The sequence below is a fragment of the Bos taurus genome, chromosome 16 (genome assembly GCF_002263795.3).
Source record: "Bos taurus isolate L1 Dominette 01449 registration number 42190680 breed Hereford chromosome 16, ARS-UCD2.0, whole genome shotgun sequence".
In the NCBI taxonomy this organism is placed as follows: domain Eukaryota; kingdom Metazoa; phylum Chordata; class Mammalia; order Artiodactyla; family Bovidae; genus Bos; species Bos taurus.
This window is the reverse complement of record NC_037343.1, coordinates 23,319,127-23,337,134: the sequence shown is the minus strand read 5'-3', so window position 1 is coordinate 23,337,134 and position 18,008 is coordinate 23,319,127. Positions and strand designations below refer to the sequence as shown.

The 18,008-nt window shown below is 42.0% G+C and overlaps 1 pseudogene; it reads right to left on the bottom strand.

Moving 5' to 3' along the window:
• Positions 1-16,713: 16,713 nt before the first annotated feature.
• Positions 16,714-17,106, bottom strand: LOC781606 (small ribosomal subunit protein uS13-like; annotated as a pseudogene).
• Positions 17,107-18,008: the final 902 nt, after the last annotated feature.

Genomic DNA, 18,008 nt, shown 5'->3' with positions numbered 1-18,008 from the left:
AACTTAGAGTAGTCTTGCCTAGGGCAATCCTTTTCCCACCACTCTCTTCCTTAGGTTCCAAGATCTACACTGACATTCAGTTCCTCTTGAGCTGCACTTTCTAAAGTTGCAGGCACTACCTCTTTGTATGTAAAAACATCTTGGTAATGCTTAGAGCAAGACTTCCCTGTGGCTCAAATGGTAAAATATCTGCCTGCAATGCAGGAGACCAGGGTTCAATCCCTGGGTCTGAAAGATCTGGAGAACAGAATGGCAATCCACTCCGGTAATCTTGCCTGGAGAATCCCATGGACAGCAGAGCCTGGCAGGCTACTGTCGGTGGGGTAACAAAGAGTTGGACATGACTGAGTGACTAACACACACACACACACCCCACTTAGAGCAGGGTTCCTATACATAGGCACAGACACACACACACACACACACACACACACCACTTAGACACACACACACTCACCCATCCACCCACCCCGCTTAGAGCAGGGTTCCCTTAGCTATAGGAAGAAAGCCCAGATGGCTGTAACCCTGTATAACCACTGGAGGGCAGGAGAGGCTAAAGAATGTAAGGAAGACCAGCCCAGAAAACAAACTACTCTTTGTTCACATGTGAAGGTCGACTCATCAAATGATCTGCAAAATGTGGCAACTTTTAAGAACAATAGGGAAGCGGTATGCATTCAGTGACCAGCTTGCTAGCTTCACCATATGTAGCAAAGCAGAGGACTTGTGGGCTCAAGATTTACAGCCTGTGACCTTTGGCAAGTTGGTTAACCCCTTGATGTCTCAGTTTTCTTCTCTGTGAAAATGAACCTGGTATTGCTCATCACCCTGACTTATGGTGGGACCTAAAAATCCTGGGGAAACACCGCCCCTGGTATCCCTGAAGCTCTTCTCAGTAGTTGGTTCTCCACGCTCAATGCCACTCTTTCTTCAGTGCCAAATATCACTCCTCTGAGAAGCCTTCCAGCATCACTTATTCAGCTAAGCCTGGCTAGTGTCCCCAGGGAGAAAGAGGGGAAGAGGGAGGGATCAAGGAGGGAGACCTCAACAAGGGCAAAGTTAACTTGGGGAGGTCTTTAGATTTAAATTTATCTGAATGATATGTTTGCATCAAGTAAAGACCACATAAAACCCCAGAAATCTGTATAAAAGAAGGCTTTGTAATTATTTGAGGATAGAAAAGGGCCAGAAGTATTGAGTCATCATATACCTGGTGTTACCATCTCAGGTCCTTGAAGGAAGCTGTCCTGAAGGTTCATTCATGACCATTTCAGCCAAATGATATCGTCATGTAACTGACTTGGTTATCATTGGTTTTGAGTTTTCTTGATAATTAAAATTTAAAGTTTATTTGATAGTTACATATAAATATTTGTACATATTTGATCAATATTTGTACTTATTTAGGTCACAATTAAAATAATTTTATTCAACACTAAGAAGCTGCAAAAATTTTTTGAGTTCCAACAGGACTGATACTTCAGAAGTCCTGGATTAAAGGAAATTTATGGGAGCTTTTCTTATATCAGAGGGCTTCCCTGGTGGCCTAGATGGTAAAGAATCTGCCTGCAACGTGGAAGACCCAGGTTCCATCCCTGGGTTGGGAAAGATCCTCTGGAGGAGGAATTGGCAACCCACTCCAGTATTCTTGCCTGAAAAATTCCATGGACAGAGAAGCTTGGTGGGCTACAGTCCATGGGGTTGCAAAGAGTCAGACACGACCGAGCGCATAACACTTTCACTTTCACACTTTCTTACATCAGGGTTCAATCAGGGAAGGAGAATCACTATGAGATATACGGAATAAGGCTGTTCCCTAATCTGCACCATACAGAGGGTGGAATTCTGGGAAACTCACTTCCAGCCTACCTCAGCTGCTGAAATACAAAGACCTCACAATGATTCCTGTTCAGATATTCCTGATATGAGCATTTAAGCAGAAACTACTCCAGGGTGTTTCCTCAATGAATTATTACTGAGTGAATAAGTGATTTAAAGAGAAATATTGAACTTTAGTCTCTAGTATCTTCAGTTCAGTTCAGTTCAGTTGCTCAGTCGTGTCCAACTCTTTGCGACCCCATGAATCACAGCACGCTAGGCCTCCCTGTCCATCACCAACTCCAGGAGTTAACCCAAACTCATGTGCATCAAGTCGGTGATGCCATCCAGCCAGCTCATCCTCTGTTGTTCCCTTCTCCTCCTGCCCCCAATCCCTCCCAGCATCAGGGTCTTTTCCAATGAGTCAACTCTTTGAATGAGGTGGCCAAAGTACTGGAGTTTCAGCTTTAGCATCATTCCTTCCAAAGAAATCCCAGGACTGATCTCCTTTAAAATGGACTGGTTGGATCTCCCTGCAGTCCAAGGAACTCTCAAGAGTTTTCTCCAACACCACAGTTGAAAAGCATCAATTCTTTGGTGCTCAGCTTTCTTCACAGTCCAACTCTCACATCCATACATAACCACTGGAAAAACCATAGCCTTGACTAGACAGACCTTTGTTGGCAAAGTAATGTCTCTGCTTTTGAATATGCTATCTAGGTTGGTTATAACTTTCCTTCCAAGGAGTAACTAGTATCTTACTGACCCCAATTTGGCAGTTTAGCACAGGATCTGGCATGTAGTTGGTGCTCTATGAAAATCTGTTGAATAAATAATTGAATGGTGTGACAGGAAGAGAACAGGACTGCCGGTCAGGAGGCTTGGGCTCGTTCTGGTTCTGCCTCTGCTTATTTAGCTGTGGGACTGGGGGCGAATCTCCACAGCTCTGTGGCCTCCACTTGATGGAAGGGGTCAGGTGACATTATCTCTAAGTAATGCTTTTGCTTAGAAAGTTTGCAGTTCTCTGAGTTTGTCAGGTGGTTTTCCAGACATGAAATGAGTTAGGGAATGAATGATTATTAAGAAAAGGCATCATGGAGACTTCCCTGGTGGCCCAGGGGTTGGGACTCCAGCTTCCACTGCAGGGGGCATGGGTTCAATCTCTGGTGGGGGAACTAAGATCTCATATGCCCTGTGGTGTGGCCAAAAAAAATAAATAAAAGAAGAGAAGCCGTCATGGGTGGGGCCCAGAGTTGAGTCCTAGAATCTAGCATTTTGCACGAGGGCCTACTTGGAGGATAGTAAACAGGAAGAAGAAAGACAGATACAGAAAAGGGTGCTGCTGGGGAGCTCAGGACCAACTTTGCCTTCTTGAAAATGGTGTCTCAGGCTGCTCTGACTCAGTCAGAATGTGGCTTCTCCCCTACATCGGTTTTTGTGCAGAGATTTCCCTGGTGGCTCAGAGGTAAAAGAATCCACCTGCCAATGCAGGAGATGCAAATTTGATCCCTGGGTGGGGAAGATCCTCTGGAGAAGGAAATGGCAACCCGCTCCAGTATTCTTGCCTGGGGAAATCCCGTGGACAGAGGAGCATGGCGGGCTGCAGTCAATGGGGTCGCAAAGCTTCAGACACGATTTAGCAACTAAACAACAACAATTTTCCTCTCTAGCCCACAGCAGGTGGCAGTGTCATCTCAGATTCCCAGGCTCTCTGGGACATAGGCCCTTGCATTTGAAACCCATCTGTCTCTGCTTGGGCACCAATTTCTCAAAATCACCCCAAGTCTGCCAGACTTTCTCACACATATGATATTTGTACTAATCTTGGTCAAAGGCTCCAAATTTTTTAGGACTTGATGAAGATGGGATGGGAAGTCCTTTATTGCAATTTCTTGTGCCCTTCTTAAAGCAGCTGTTCTTTTCTTTCTAAATGTGTGAGATGTCATTTGTAGCCTTTGAATATGAGACAAGAAAAATCTTTAGCTTAGAGGAAGGGAAATGATAAAAACCATGGTAAAATCATTCCATCTTTATTTTTTTTTTTTTAAATCTTCCAATTTTATTTTATTTTTAAACTTTACATAATTGTATTAGTTTTGCCAAATATCAAAATGAATCCGCCACAGGTATACATGTGTTCCCCATCCCGAACCCTCCTCCCTCCTCCCTCCCCATACCATCCCTCTGGGCCGTCCCAGTGCACCAGCCCCAAGCATCCAGCATCATGCATTGAACCTGGACTGGCAACTCGTTTCCTACATGATATTTTACATGTTTCATTGCCATTCTCCCAAATCTTCCCACCCTCTCCCTCTCCCACAGAGTCCATAAGACTGTTCTATACATCAGTGTCTCTTTTGTTGTCTCGTACACTGGGTTATTGTTAACATCTTTCTAAATTCCATATATATGCGTTAGAATACTGTATTTATGTTTTTCCTTCTGGCTTACTTCACTCTGTATAATAGGCTCCAGTTTCATCCACCTCATTAGAACTGATTCAAAAGTATTCTTTTTAATGGCTGAGTAATACTCCATTGTGTATATGTACCACAGCTTTCTTATCCATTCATCTGCTGATGGACATCTAGGTTGCTTCCATGTCTTGGCTATTATAAACAGTGCTGCGATGAACATTGGGGTACACGTGTCTCTTTCCCTTCTGGTTTCCTCAGTGTGTATGCCCAGCAGTGCGGTTGCTGGATCATAAGGCAGTTCTATTTCCAGTTTTTTAAGGAATCTCCACACTGTTCTCCATAGTGGCTGTACTAGTTTGCATTCCCACCAACAGTGTAAGAGGGTTCCCTTTTCTCCACACCCTCTCCAGCATTTATTATTTGTAGACTTTTGGATCGCAGCCATTCCGACTGGTGTAAAATGGTACCTCATAGTGGTTTTGATTTGCATTTCTCTGATAATGAGTGATGTTGAGCATCTTTTCATGTGTTTGTTAGCCATCTGTATGTCTTCTTTGGAGAAATGTCTATTTAGTTCTTTGGCCCATTTTTTGATTGGGTCGTTTATTTTTCTGGAGTTGAGCTGTAGGAGTTGCTTGTATATTTTTGAGATTAGTTGTTTGTCGGTTGCTTCATTTGCTATTATTTTCTCCCATTCTGAAGGCTGTCTTTTCACCTTGCTAATAGTTTCCTTTGATGTGCAGAAGCTTTTAAGGTTAATTAGGTCCCATTTGTTTATTTTTGCTTTTATTTCCAATATTCTGGGAGGTGGGTCATAGAGGATCCTGCTGTGATGTATGTCGGAGAGTGTTTTGCCTATGTTCTCCTCTAGGAGTTTTATAGTTTCTGGTCTTACGTTTAGATCTTTAATCCATTTTGAGTTTATTTTTGTGTATGGTGTTAGAAAGTGGTCCAGTTTCATTCTTTTACAAGTGGTTGACCAGATTTCCCAGCACCACTTGTTAAAGAGATTGTCTTTAATCCATTGTATATTCTTGCCTCCTTTGTCGAAGATAAGGTGTCCATAGGTGCGTGGATTTATCTCTGGGCTTTCTATTTTATTCCATTGATCAATATTTCTGTCTTTGTGCCAGTACCATACTGTCTTGATAACTGTGGCTTTGTAGTAGAGCCTGAAGTCAGGTAGGTTGATTCCTCCAGTTCCATTCTTCTTTCTCAAGATCGCTTTGGCTATTCGAGGTTTTTTGTATTTCCATACAAATTGTGAAATTATTTGTTCTAGCTCTGTGAAGAATACTGTTGGTAGCTTGATAGGGATCGCGTTGAATCTATAAATTGCTTTGGGTAGTATACTCATTTTCACTATATTGATTCTTCCAATCCATGAACATGGTATATTTCTCCATCTATTGGTGTCCTCTTTGATTTCTTTCACCAGTGTTTTATAGTTTTCTATATATAGGTCTTTAGTTTCTTTAGGTAGATATATTCCTAAGTATTTTATTCTTTCTGTTGCAATGGTGAATGGAATTGTTTCCTTAATTTCTCTTTCTGTTTTCTCATTATTAGTGTATAGGAATGCAAGGGATTTCTGTGTGTTGATTTTATATCCTGCAACTTTACTATAGTCATTGATTATTTCTAGTAATTTTCTGGTGGACTCTTTAGGGTTTTCTATGTAGAGGATCATGTCATCTGCAAATAGTGAGAGTTTTACTTCTTCTTTTCCAATTTGGATTCCTTTTATTTCTTTTTCTGCTCTGATTGCTGTGGCCAAAACTTCCAAAACTATGTTGAATAGTAATGGTGAAAGTGGGCACCCTTGTCTTGTTCCTGACTTTAGAGGAAATGCTTTCAATTTTTCACCATTGAGGATAATGTTTGCAGTGGGTTTGTCATATATAGCTTTTATTATGTTGAGGTATGTTCCTTCTATTCCTGCTTTCTGGAGAGTTTTTATCATAAATGGATGTTGAATTTTGTCAAAGGCTTTCTCTGCATCTATTGAGATAATCATATGGTTTTTATTTTTCAATTTGTTAATGTGGTGTATTACATTGATTGATTTGCGGATATTGAAGAATCCTTGCATCCCTGGGATAAAGCCCACTTGATCATGGTGTATGATCTTTTTAATGTGTTGTTGGATTCTGATTGCTAGAATTTTGTTAAGGATTTTTGCATCTATGTTCATCAGTGATATTGGCCTGTAGTTTTCTTTTTTTGTGGGATCTTTGTCAGGTTTTGGTATTAGGGTGATGGTGGCCTCATAGAATGAGTTTGGAAGTTTACCTTCCTCTGCAATTTTCTGGAAGAGTTTGAGCTGGATAGGTGTTAGCTCTTCTCTAAATTTTTGGTAGAATTCAGCTGTGAAGCCGTCTGGACCGGGGCTTTTGTTTGCTGGAAGATTTTTGATTACAGTTTCAATTTCCGTGCTTGTGATGGGTCTGTTAAGATTTTCTATTTCTTCCTGGTCCAGTTTTGGAAAGTTGTACTTTTCTAAGAATTTGTCCATTTCTTCCACGTTGTCCATTTTATTGGTATATAATTGTTGATAGTAGTCTCTTATGATCCTTTGTATTTCTGTGTTGTCTGTTGTGATCTCTCCATTTTCGTTTCTAATTTTGTTGATTTGATTTTTCTCCCTTTGTTTCTTGATGAGTCTGGCTAATGGTTTGTCAATTTTATTTATCCTTTCAAAGAACCAGCTTTTGGTTTTGTTGATTTTTGCTATGGTCTCTTTTGTTTCTTTTGCATTTATTTCTGCTCTAATTTTTAAGATTTCTTTCCTTCTACTAACCCTGGGGTTCTTCATTTCTTCCTTTTCTAGTTGCTTTAGGTGTAGAGTTAGGTTATTTATTTGACTTTTTTCTTGTTTCTTGAGGTGTGCCTGTATTGCTATGAACTTTCCCCTTAGGACTGCTTTTACCGTGTCCCACAGGTTTTGGGTTGTTGTGTTTTCATTTTCATTCGTTTCTATGCAAATTTTGATTTCTTTTTTGATTTCTTCTGTGATTTGTTGGTTATTCAGCAGGGTGTTGTTCAGCCTCCATATGTTGGAATTTTTAACAGTTTTTCTCCTGTAATTGAGATCTAATCTTACTGCATTGTGGTCAGAAAAAATGCTTGTCATTCCATCTTTAGAATGTATGCATTTCCCAGTGCACGCCATTCCCCGACTTCCCTACTGGTTACATCCCAGGATCTTAGAGGTATGAGACCCAACTCAGGCTAAATTCTACAGTTAATCTACAACTTAGTCAACCATCAACTGTTTACTGATTATCTACTATGTACTTAGTCGCTCAGTCATGTCCAGTTCTTTGTGACCCCATGGATGGCCTGCCAGGCTCCTTTGTCCATGGGGATTCTTCAGGCAAGAATTCTGGAGTGGATTGCCCTGCCCTCCTCCAGGGGATCTTCCCAACCCAGGGATCAAACCTGGGTTTCCCGTATTGCAGGCAGATTCTTTACCTTCTGAGTCACCAGAGAAGCCCGATTATCTATTATGTTGTCTGATTAAGTAGCTGCTGGGGGGAATCCTGAAGTGTAATGAAATTTGTTTCACTTTTGTAGAACAAATAGTCTTCTTGGAAATAGAACAAATATATGAACAATTAGGAAACTAAAGTACCAGACAGTTGGCTTATAATCATGGCAGGGCTTTAGGAGAAAGCTTTACAAATCCATGTGATTTTCAGAAAAAAAACTTCTTGTAGATGTTGGGTATGAAATTTTAACAGTTGTAAAAAAAGAAGAAAAACACTCTACGTTGGAGAGGAGAGTGATGAGGAGGTGATAAAAAGCATGAAGGGACTTCGTGAGCATGAAGTAGAAGGAATATTGGGGGGATATGCAGTAGGACTTCTGTATGTCTTTAAACTTATTTTTCCTTGATCTTTCTAGACCTTTCTAAGGCAATATGCCATATTGGGGTTTAGGAGCTCCTTGGCATCATCTCAATCCAGGGATGGGAGCCTCTGTCCTTGTAGAACATTTTTAAAGAATTATTGTGCGAGATAACCAGTTTAAAGTCTTGGGCTTACAGCCACATTCCTGGACCCTTTCTTATTTTTACAGTGTGGCTCTCCCTTTTTGCCTCTTTTCCTTCTAGCATTTCAGCTTTTATTGGTTGCAGGTCTAGAAGAACTTTGCAGGTAGTAGGGCTAAAAAAAATATGCCTTCTTCTCTCCTAAAAATACATATTTAATTTATGCCTTTCCATTATCTTGTATACAAGATGTATACAAAAAATGAGACGCACACATAAAGACAAACTGCACTCAATATGCCGAGTGGGTCAGGGAGAGACGGGCATCTTGATCATTACCCAAGGCTCTGTGAGGGATTTAAGTTGCTTGATTCGTTAGCTCCAGGCCTGGTGAAATAGGTAGTATTTCATTTCAATCCTTAGTGGGATTCAGCCTGCCAATATAGAGGCTTTGAAGTGGTTTCACCTCCTGTGATGTAACCGGACTCCCTGTGCTTGAGTCTTGTTTCTCAGACTCACTCCTGTTCTCCCACATGAGTCACTGGTGGCTTGCCAGCCCGTGAACCTGATCTGACTGGTCCTCTGGTTTGCAGCATTTCTCCCTAAAGGTCTATATATCCTAGATAATTTGAGAGATGAAGATTACTGTACGTTCGGCTTGTACTGTGCTCTTTGGAGGGGGCACGTCTTGGGGTGGGGGCAAGTGCTGTGAATTTCAGCTCTCTGGATGTGATCCTGATTAAGAGCAACTCTACTTACCCCCATTTTTTAAACTTTTTGTCCATCCACACTGAAACAGGGCCTGTTTGACCCCTTAGTTCCCATTAGAGCAGGGATCCCCAACTTCTGGGATCTAATGCCTGATGATCTGAGGTCGAGCTGGTGTAGTAATCATAGAAATAAAGTGCACAATAAATATAACATACTTGAATCATCCTGAAACCATCCTCCCCACTCCCATCCTTGGAAAAATTGTCTTCTAAGATGCAAAAAATGTTGGGGTCTGTTGCATTAGAGGTCATTAGCTTTACCCATTTCCTGGCTGATTAGTAAACAAAATGAGTATAAACCAGAATTGTAGAATATCTATATTCCAAGGTTCCCAGAAGTTATGAACCTCAACTGTTTTCCTTCCAAACTTTTTCCATGGCCAGATGTGAGATACAGTTTTTCTTGAGAATTTTCTGAAAGGTAGAAGCAGGCTTTCTCTACCTCACTATGCCTTTGAATAAAATCACTTATAAAGAACCCACCTGCCAATGCAGAAGACATAAGAGACATGAGTTCGATCCCTGGGTCAGGAAGATCTCAGAAGATCTCAGAAGATTCCCTGGAGAAGGAAATAGCAACCTACTCCAGTATTCTTACCTGGAGAATCCCACAGGCAGAGGAGCCTGGTGGGCTACAGTCTATGGGGTCTCAAAGAGTCAGACATGACTTGGCCTGCACTCCTCCAGAGAACCATGTGCCTGGAATGTGTTATGGCTTCGTGAATGCATGATTTCACTGAATTTCACCATGATGTTATGCATTTTGTCTACACTGAGAGAATGACATAGAGGCAACTGTGTGAAACATATTGTGTTTATTGTCAGGAAGTTTTGGAAAAAACATGAATCTATGTCACAGGGTGTCTTCTGATCAGGAAAACAACAACAAAATAAGCATTAATAGAGTCTCCCATGTCTCAGTATTAGGAAAAATGTGTTTCTCCCAAACTGTGGTTTCTTGGGAAAACCAATTTCATAGTAGGTACAAATAAAATCTCCTTGGATTGGTCCCTGCTGACTTGAGATTTCTGGCAGTTTGTACACACGATTTTAATCTTAAAGTTGAGTGTGGCAGATCTTGGAATTTCTCCTCACGGTTCATTCTTTGCAGTCCAGCTTCAAAAAGTTTTCAGCTGCTTTATAATCACGGTCTCAATATACTGCATTTAACGTATGAATGCTCCTTTGTTTTGTAGCTTATAAAATAGTCTGGGGCGAGTAAATGGTATTTATTTGAACATGCTTTGCAATTCAGAGTTTGTATTGTGTTTCTTCTTTTATCGACCCAAATCTTTTCATGTATATCTCTTCACACTAGGTGGCAGAAATGCCTCGTTGAGGAGTTTAATTTCCTTACCCAGGACTTTGATAGCTTCTAGGGGTTGGGGAAGCAGGGGGGAGGTAAGGCAGATGTTTAGGACGGACCTTGGAATATCCTGGTCTGGTGAAGTGAGTGAATGTGTGGCTTGGGTCTCTGACTCGGGGCCTGTGGCCCCCCCACTGTTGCTTTCTGCCCCTATTTTTGTCCCCAAGAGACAATGAGAGAGGGAGGGAGACAGAGACAGACAGATGGGGCTGAAATGGGTAGGGAAAAGAGAAAGATTCCTTCTTTTTACCTTTTATGGGGCTTCCGAGGTGCAAGAGTCTGCCTGCCAATGCAGGAGACCCAGGAGATGCAGGTTTGATCTCTAGGTCAAGATTCCCTGGAGGAGGGCATGGCAACGCACTCCAGTATTTTTGCTTGGAGAATCCCATGGACAGAGGGGCCTGGCAAGTTGTTATAGTCCATAGGGTTGTAAAGAGTCGGACAACGGAAGCGACTTCACACACGCTTGCCTATTTTGAAAGTGACCAGAATAGAATTTAAACGAGAGATAAGAAGTTCCACACTGTCACACACGCTCGATGGTGGACCTCTGGGGAACTGCGGAAGCTGGGGGTCTGCCATTGCCTGGGTAGCTCTGCTCTGTTGATACGTAGCAGGTTAGCAGAGTTCCTGTGTGGAATTTCGCTCACATATTGTTTTCCGATCTTTCAGTTTAGTTAGTGTGGTGAGGAGCCCAGGAATTGGACTGTGTTTGTATGTATGTGTGTGCATGTGTGTGTGACATGGCTTTCTTCTTAGATTTGGTTTTTGTCTTGGGCGAATCACTTAATCTTCCTAATATTAAGTTTGCTCATCTGTGAAAAGAGGATAATAATAATACTCATTTCATAGTGTGGTTTTGAGCATTAAAAGGGATGATACCTGTAAAGAATTTGGCACAAGATAAGTAAACATGTTTGCTGTTGTTGCTTTTTAAAAACATCTTGGACAAGTCAAAGTCTGTGAACTTTAGTTCATAACTGATAGAACAATAGTTTTGAATAATATGATGTCCACAGATTTTTATAGCCTCCAAATCTTGAAAATGTGTGCACTGTGTGTGCAGTCATTCTGAAATGTGTGCTGTGTGTGCAGAGTTTTATATCATTCATAGGGTCTAGTATATAGCTGGGCACACCATAGTTAATCTTGTGTTTGTTAGATGCATGTCGAATTCCAAATGAATAGAAAGCATGAAGAGCTATGCTTCTAGCATGATTTATTTTACATATAAGGAGATGGTGAAGGCATAAGTAATATATTCTGTTTTTTTTTTCCTCTTGTTCATTCATTACTTTTAAATTAGGGAACATTTATGGACCAAATCCTTCCTACCTTCCAGGAACTAAGCTAGAAGCCATTAGGGTTAGAAAGCTGGAAGGTTTAGGTTAGAAGTCAGAGCCCTGACTTCTGGGTGAGAAGACAAACAGTGAAGTGATTCCACAAAATCACCTCTGCATGGGATCCCACAGCAGCAGACAGTGAGTGAACTTGCTACATTAGGACACTGCAAGCTATTGGCGTAGCTGGTGCTGAGTACTTAGCGGGGGTTGCTGGGAGTTGAGGCTGCTTAAAAACATTTTCTAGCATTTTCCTAGTGCATTGGCTGTCAGAATTGCATATTTGAAGTTTCAGTTCAGTTCAGTTCAGTTCAGTTGCTCAGTCGTGTCCGACTCTTTGCGACCCCATGAATTGCAGCACGCCAGGCCTCCCTGTCCATCACCAACTCCCAGAGTTCACTCAGACTCACGTCCATCCAGTCGGTGATACCATCCAGCCATCTTATCCTCTGTCGTCCCCTTCTCCTCCTGCCCCCAATCCCTCCCAGCATCAGTCTTTTCCAATGAGTCAACTCTTCGCATGAGATGGCCCAAGTATTGGAGTTTCAGCTTTAGCATCATTCCTTCCAATGAACACCCAGGACTGATCTCCTTTAGGATGGACTGGTTGGATCTCCTTGCAGTCCAAGGGACTCTCAAGAGTCTTCTCCAACACCACAGTTCAAAAGCATCAATTCTTTGGCGCTCAGCTTTCTTCACCAGTCCAACTGTCACATCCATAGATGACCACTGGAAAAACCAAAGCCTTGACAAGACAGACCTTTGTTGGCAAAGTAATATCCTGGCTTTTCACTATGCTATCTAAGGTTGGTCATAACTTTCTTTCCAAGGAGCAAGTGTCTTTTAATTTCATGGCTGCAATCACCATCTGCAGTGATTTTGGAGCCCAGAAAAATAAAGTCAGCCACTGTTTCTACTGTTTCCCCATCTACTTCCCATGAAGTTTAGACGTGCGTAAAATTCTGCAGTTTTACTTGATGGAAGCATATGCTGGCTTTAACAATTTGTTCTAAAAAACCTCGATAATAGAAATGGTAACAGGAACAATTGTATTTACTCTGCAGTTTATAAAAAGTGGGATTTTTGACACTGGGATTTCCCCGGTGGTCCACGGGCTCAGACTCCCCACCCTCACTGCCTAGGGCCTGGGTTTGATCCCTGGACAGGAAACTATGATTCTGCAAACCTACCAGTGCAGCCAAAGAAAAAAAAAGTTGACACTATTTCATTTGGTTAATTATAACAGTTTTTTTTCCAGTTAATGAGCTCCTATTATTGACCATGTTCTGTTTGACATCTGACATATGTTATCTCACTTATTCTTAATTAGACACTTAAAACAATTAGATTAGGAACTTTTCTATCAAAAGCCTATGTTTACCAATAAGGGGTGCTGAGGTGGGGAGGACCCGATGAAGCTCTGGGAGAGCAGGAACCCCATCTATCCATCCACTTTCCATTATGTACCAGCATCTTGCACGGCCTGGCATAGAACAGGCGTTTAACTGATATTTGCTGACTGACAAAATGACATGACTTGTCCAGGGTGGCACAACTAGGAAGGAATAGAGTCAAACTGAAAGGGAGTTGACTTTGACAATTCAGATTTGACATCATCACGGCTAGAGAAAGTTCATTTTCTTTAATAGAAGAGACTTATGCTCAGTACATGTCCTTTGGCCACAGAGCCTTGCTGGAAACGAACATAGGCTTGGTAGTTGACTGATTTTCATTTATCAAGGATGTCATCTCTTTGGTGAGCCAGTCTTTAGATGTATGTGAGATGGCAGAAGGGAAAGTGAAGGTCACTCAGTCATGTCCGACTCTGTGACTCCATGAACTGTAGCCCACAGGCTCATGGAATTCTCCAGGCAAGAATACTAGAGTGGGTTACTATTCCCTTCTACAGGGGATCTTCCTGACCCAGGAATCAAATCCAGGTCTCCTGCATTGTAGGTGGATTCTTTACCATCTGAGCCACCAGGCTGACAGAGTTGGCAGAGTAGGGACTCTTTACCTCTTTCCCAATCAGGTGGATGTGATGAGAAAAGCAAATGGCAAACTCTCTTATTGCCATGTATCAATGGCCTTTCGCTTTTGTTAGTTTTGAATTCTGGCTCAAAGGAATTTGGGGAGATTCTTTCATTTTTGCTGTATCATTGAGACATGAGCGAGTTCCAAAGGTAGAAATAAATGTTTTCTGTTTCTGAGAAATCATTCTTCTCATTCTTAGTATGATCAAATAGCCTTTAGTCAAGACATTCTATTATTGTTTCAGTTTCCAGTCTTGGAGGCCATTTTGATTGAGGAGAGGTCATTAAAATTTTGGGAAAATGTTTATCTTTAAAGAACATTTCTTTTTTGGACATATTTGAGTTTATCCTCCTTAAAAATAATAATTTTCTGCTCCACCAAAACTAAAACAAAGACTTGGTTTTGCTTTGCTCTTTACAACCTCTTTGAATAAGGTGAAAAGATTCATCCATAAGGAATGTTGCTTTCGAAAAAAAAATAATAATTTTCTATTTAGTGAACTTGCTTGAATAATTTAGCAAATTGTTACTGATTGCTAGGTCTTGTGTTGGGTGCTGGGGATACAAAGATGACAAGACACAACTCTTGTTTCAAGAGTGAGCGATGGAGAAGGGCTTGTAGGCAGATCAGTGCTGTACTTGCTATGTGAGCCCTCAGTGGGGGACACGCAAGAGCCTATGGGTAACCCAAAGAGGCAGACCCAGAGGCCACAGATAGCTTCCCAGCATTGGCAACTAGAGGCTAGGAGAGTGCTATAAGCTGAAATCTTGTGTCTCCCCAATGTATATATTAAAATCCTCACTCCCAGTGTAATGGTATTATGGGGGGGAGACTTTCATTTGTTTTGTTTGTTCATTTTAGTTGCTAAGTCATATCTGACTCTTGTGACGCCATGAACTAGCCCACCAGGCTCCTCTGTCCATGGGATTTTCCAGGCAAGAATACTGGAGTGGGTTGCCACTTCCTTCTTCAAGGCATCTTCCTGACCCAGGAATCGAACCCATGTCTCCTACATTGCAGGTGGATTCTTTACCGCTAAGCCACTGAGGGAGCCCTGGACACTTTCATAGGTGAAGCCTTATGGGATTAATGCCTTATAAAAGAGACCCCAGGGAGCAACCTCATCCCTTCCATCATGTGAGAATACAGTGGGAAGTCAGCCATCTACAACCTGGAAGAGGGCTTTCATTAGAACCTGACCATGGCATCCTGATCTTGGACTTTCCAGCCTCCAGAACTATAAGAAATAAATTTCTGTTGTTTATAAGTCACCTAGTCTGTGGAACTTTATGATCACAGCCTAAACTAAGACAGGGAAAGAAGAGAAAGGCAAGGACTTTCAGGAGAGGCAAAATCACCTCCTGGATAGGAATGGGTGGAAAGTCTTAAATCTCATGGTCCGCAATCTGAAACCTCTACTGCAGCACTTTGATATCCAACAGCTCCCCAGATTTAGCACCACATGTATTATTACAGTCTGTTTCATATTCCACAGCTGAAAGAAGCTGAGCCCTAATAGACCTAGATGGTTCTCAGGTGGAGAGGCTGGCGCTTCATCCTTCTTCCTCCCCTGATGGCCATTGATGTATGTATCTCTCATGGTCATCCTTGGTCTGGATGCTGAGATGCCGACTTGCCTTTGGCCATTTATCTTGAGTCTGTGGTATTATTCACTCTTCTGCAGTCTCTTATTCCCCCCTTTTCTCCCCTTGTTTTTATTACTCTTGTTCAACCCATAACTGAGATTATCCCTATTTATTCTAAGAAATGCAATAAAACAGCTCACGCAGACCAGGGTGCAAAGACTTTTGGGCAGAATGGTTTATCTCCATCTACTCTTCAGACTGAGGGATCCCTGGAGGACCAAGGGCTCCACAACACATTCAATCATCTGACCAGCTCTCTGCCCTTGCTTCCCAATCTTAGTTTGGTGGACCAGACAGAATCCATGATGTTTGTCAACATGTGAGACCAATGTTAAGTCTGAAAATGCCAGCATAACAGTTTGTCTCCCAATTAGAAGCTAAGGGCAGGTAGCAGCCATTCAGAAACTCTGAAATGGCAAAGTTAGGGAGTTGGGTTTTGAAAATGAGTCACCCAAACAGTTTCTTTCCAAACATCTGCAGGTTGTTAGCCTGATTTATTTTGAATTAAAAAATCTTTTTGAGCTGGCTGACAGCTTATTTTAATTCCCAGCTGTTAAAATGTTTCAGCAATTGGAATTAGGGGCTGTGCCATTGCTTTTGATGTGGTGGGAAGCAGCTCAGCACTCAGGTACACCTGGGGGAACTGCCCCTTCTCACCATGGCCCTTCGTAGTTTTATTTCTTTCTGTTTGAAAGCTTGGCGCTTTGAGCTCTTTGTTTATGATCTATTTGCTTGGGTCTTGTAGGATTTGTGGCCAAAGGAGTTTAGCTCATATCCAGGATGTGGTGGCTTTTATCCAGCACATCGTGCTTTGTGGCTGCCTTAGATTCTTTCTGGGACAAGTTGGGGGAATAAACAAATATGCAAATAAGTTTATATTTAATTAATACAGCCTCCTCCTTTCCAAAAATATGCTGAAATGAATTTTCTACTCAAAGCTGTGGTTCTTAAAAATGTTTTCAAGATTTCTGTGCAGATGGTTGGCTTGGTGAGAGCCTTTGACTTGTTCCTCATTTTTCCCTGGTTGTGGGTGAGCACCTCTCTTTACTGTAATTTTGGATAAGGGACTTGGAGACTCTATCTCCTCTCTTCTGATCCAGCCCAGCACTCACAAACACGACCGCCACCATCTTCTACTACCAACTCCAGCAAGAAGCCACTCCTTGTTACTGCCGACTCCCCTACTGTAACAGCCTATATCCCCTTTTGGGGCTAATTTCCCCCTTAAATTATGTCCACTAGCTACTGTCAGCTCTTCAGCTCCCCCACCCCCTGCCTTTTTAACAGACAAAGGCCACACATTTATTTCTTCTTGGACACACGCGTCAGCCTCAGACACGAGGTCCCCAGAAGCAGGAAGCCCTCTGTGGGCCCATATCTTCTTCAGTTGCTCCAGGTCTTCACAGAACTTGTTGTCTAGACTGTTGGCCAGGACTTGACTGTATTTTCTATCCTTCACGTCCTTCTGTCCATAAGAACCAGTCTGGCATCTTGTATTGGTGTAGATTCTACGTGGTGGTGATCACACGTGCCCCCTAATTCTCTGTGAACTCTCCCGCCCTCATGGTGAGCTCGATGTCTGCTTTCCTCAACAGTGCATGAGCGCATCTGTGCTCCACGCCCTTCACTGGAATGATGACAAGGGCAGTTTCCCACTGCCCATTGATGCTGGTCTTGAGGACTTCCAAAACGTGCTGTAACTTCTCAGGGGTTACTAGAGACATGGTGGGGGCCCCAGTGGAGGACCTTGTCAGCTCCTCTTTATGCTTAGCTTTTTCACACTCACTGGGGTTCCGTCCCATCACTCTGTTGAGACTGGACTCTCCAAGGTCACACATGACTTTCTAGTTGGTTCTCAGTCCTCTTGTGACTTGACTTCACTTGTTCCTTGACCTCTGTGTATCTGCATTAAGAGAAATTTTGAAACCCCAAACTAGAATGTTGAATTGGGGCATTAAATATTAGGGTAACATAGGGACTTAGGGTTTCATCCAGTAGGTGTTGGGGACTCAATCATGTTTGTCATCTGTGTAAGGAATACATGAATTAACCCGAAGAGGAAAAATGAGTGGAAGATCTTCACTGTAGCCCAGGTGGAGAAAAGCAGTGAAGGACCACGTGGGGAAAATGGTAAAGGGAATTGAATATAAAGCAAAGGTGGAAGATACGCTGAGGGAGTCTAATAGATAAGACATGGAGATTGGTAAAAGCAGCAAGAGAGCCATGCCCTTCTTTAATTTTGACCTTCATGTTTTTGCTCATATTCTTGCTTTTTTGTTATGTCCGTTCTTATTTATCCTTGTTTATTGAACTCCACACTTCTTATCAGGACTCTCTAAAATTTTTATGAAATCTTCTTTGATCACCCCAGTTAGCATTATCTTTAATTTTTAAGAGTCTTGTAATACTTAGTATATCTTTAACCTTTATCTCATTATTTTACACAATCTCTTCAGTCTGATTCATGTGATTATCTCTCCCTACCTCTTATCTATCTATCTATCTATTAATATTTGGCTTTCCGGGTTGCACCTGTGATAAAGAACTCGTCTGCCAGTGGAGGATGTGTAAGAGATGCAAGTTCAGTCCCTGGGTCAGGAAGATCCTCAGGAGGAGGGCACTCCAG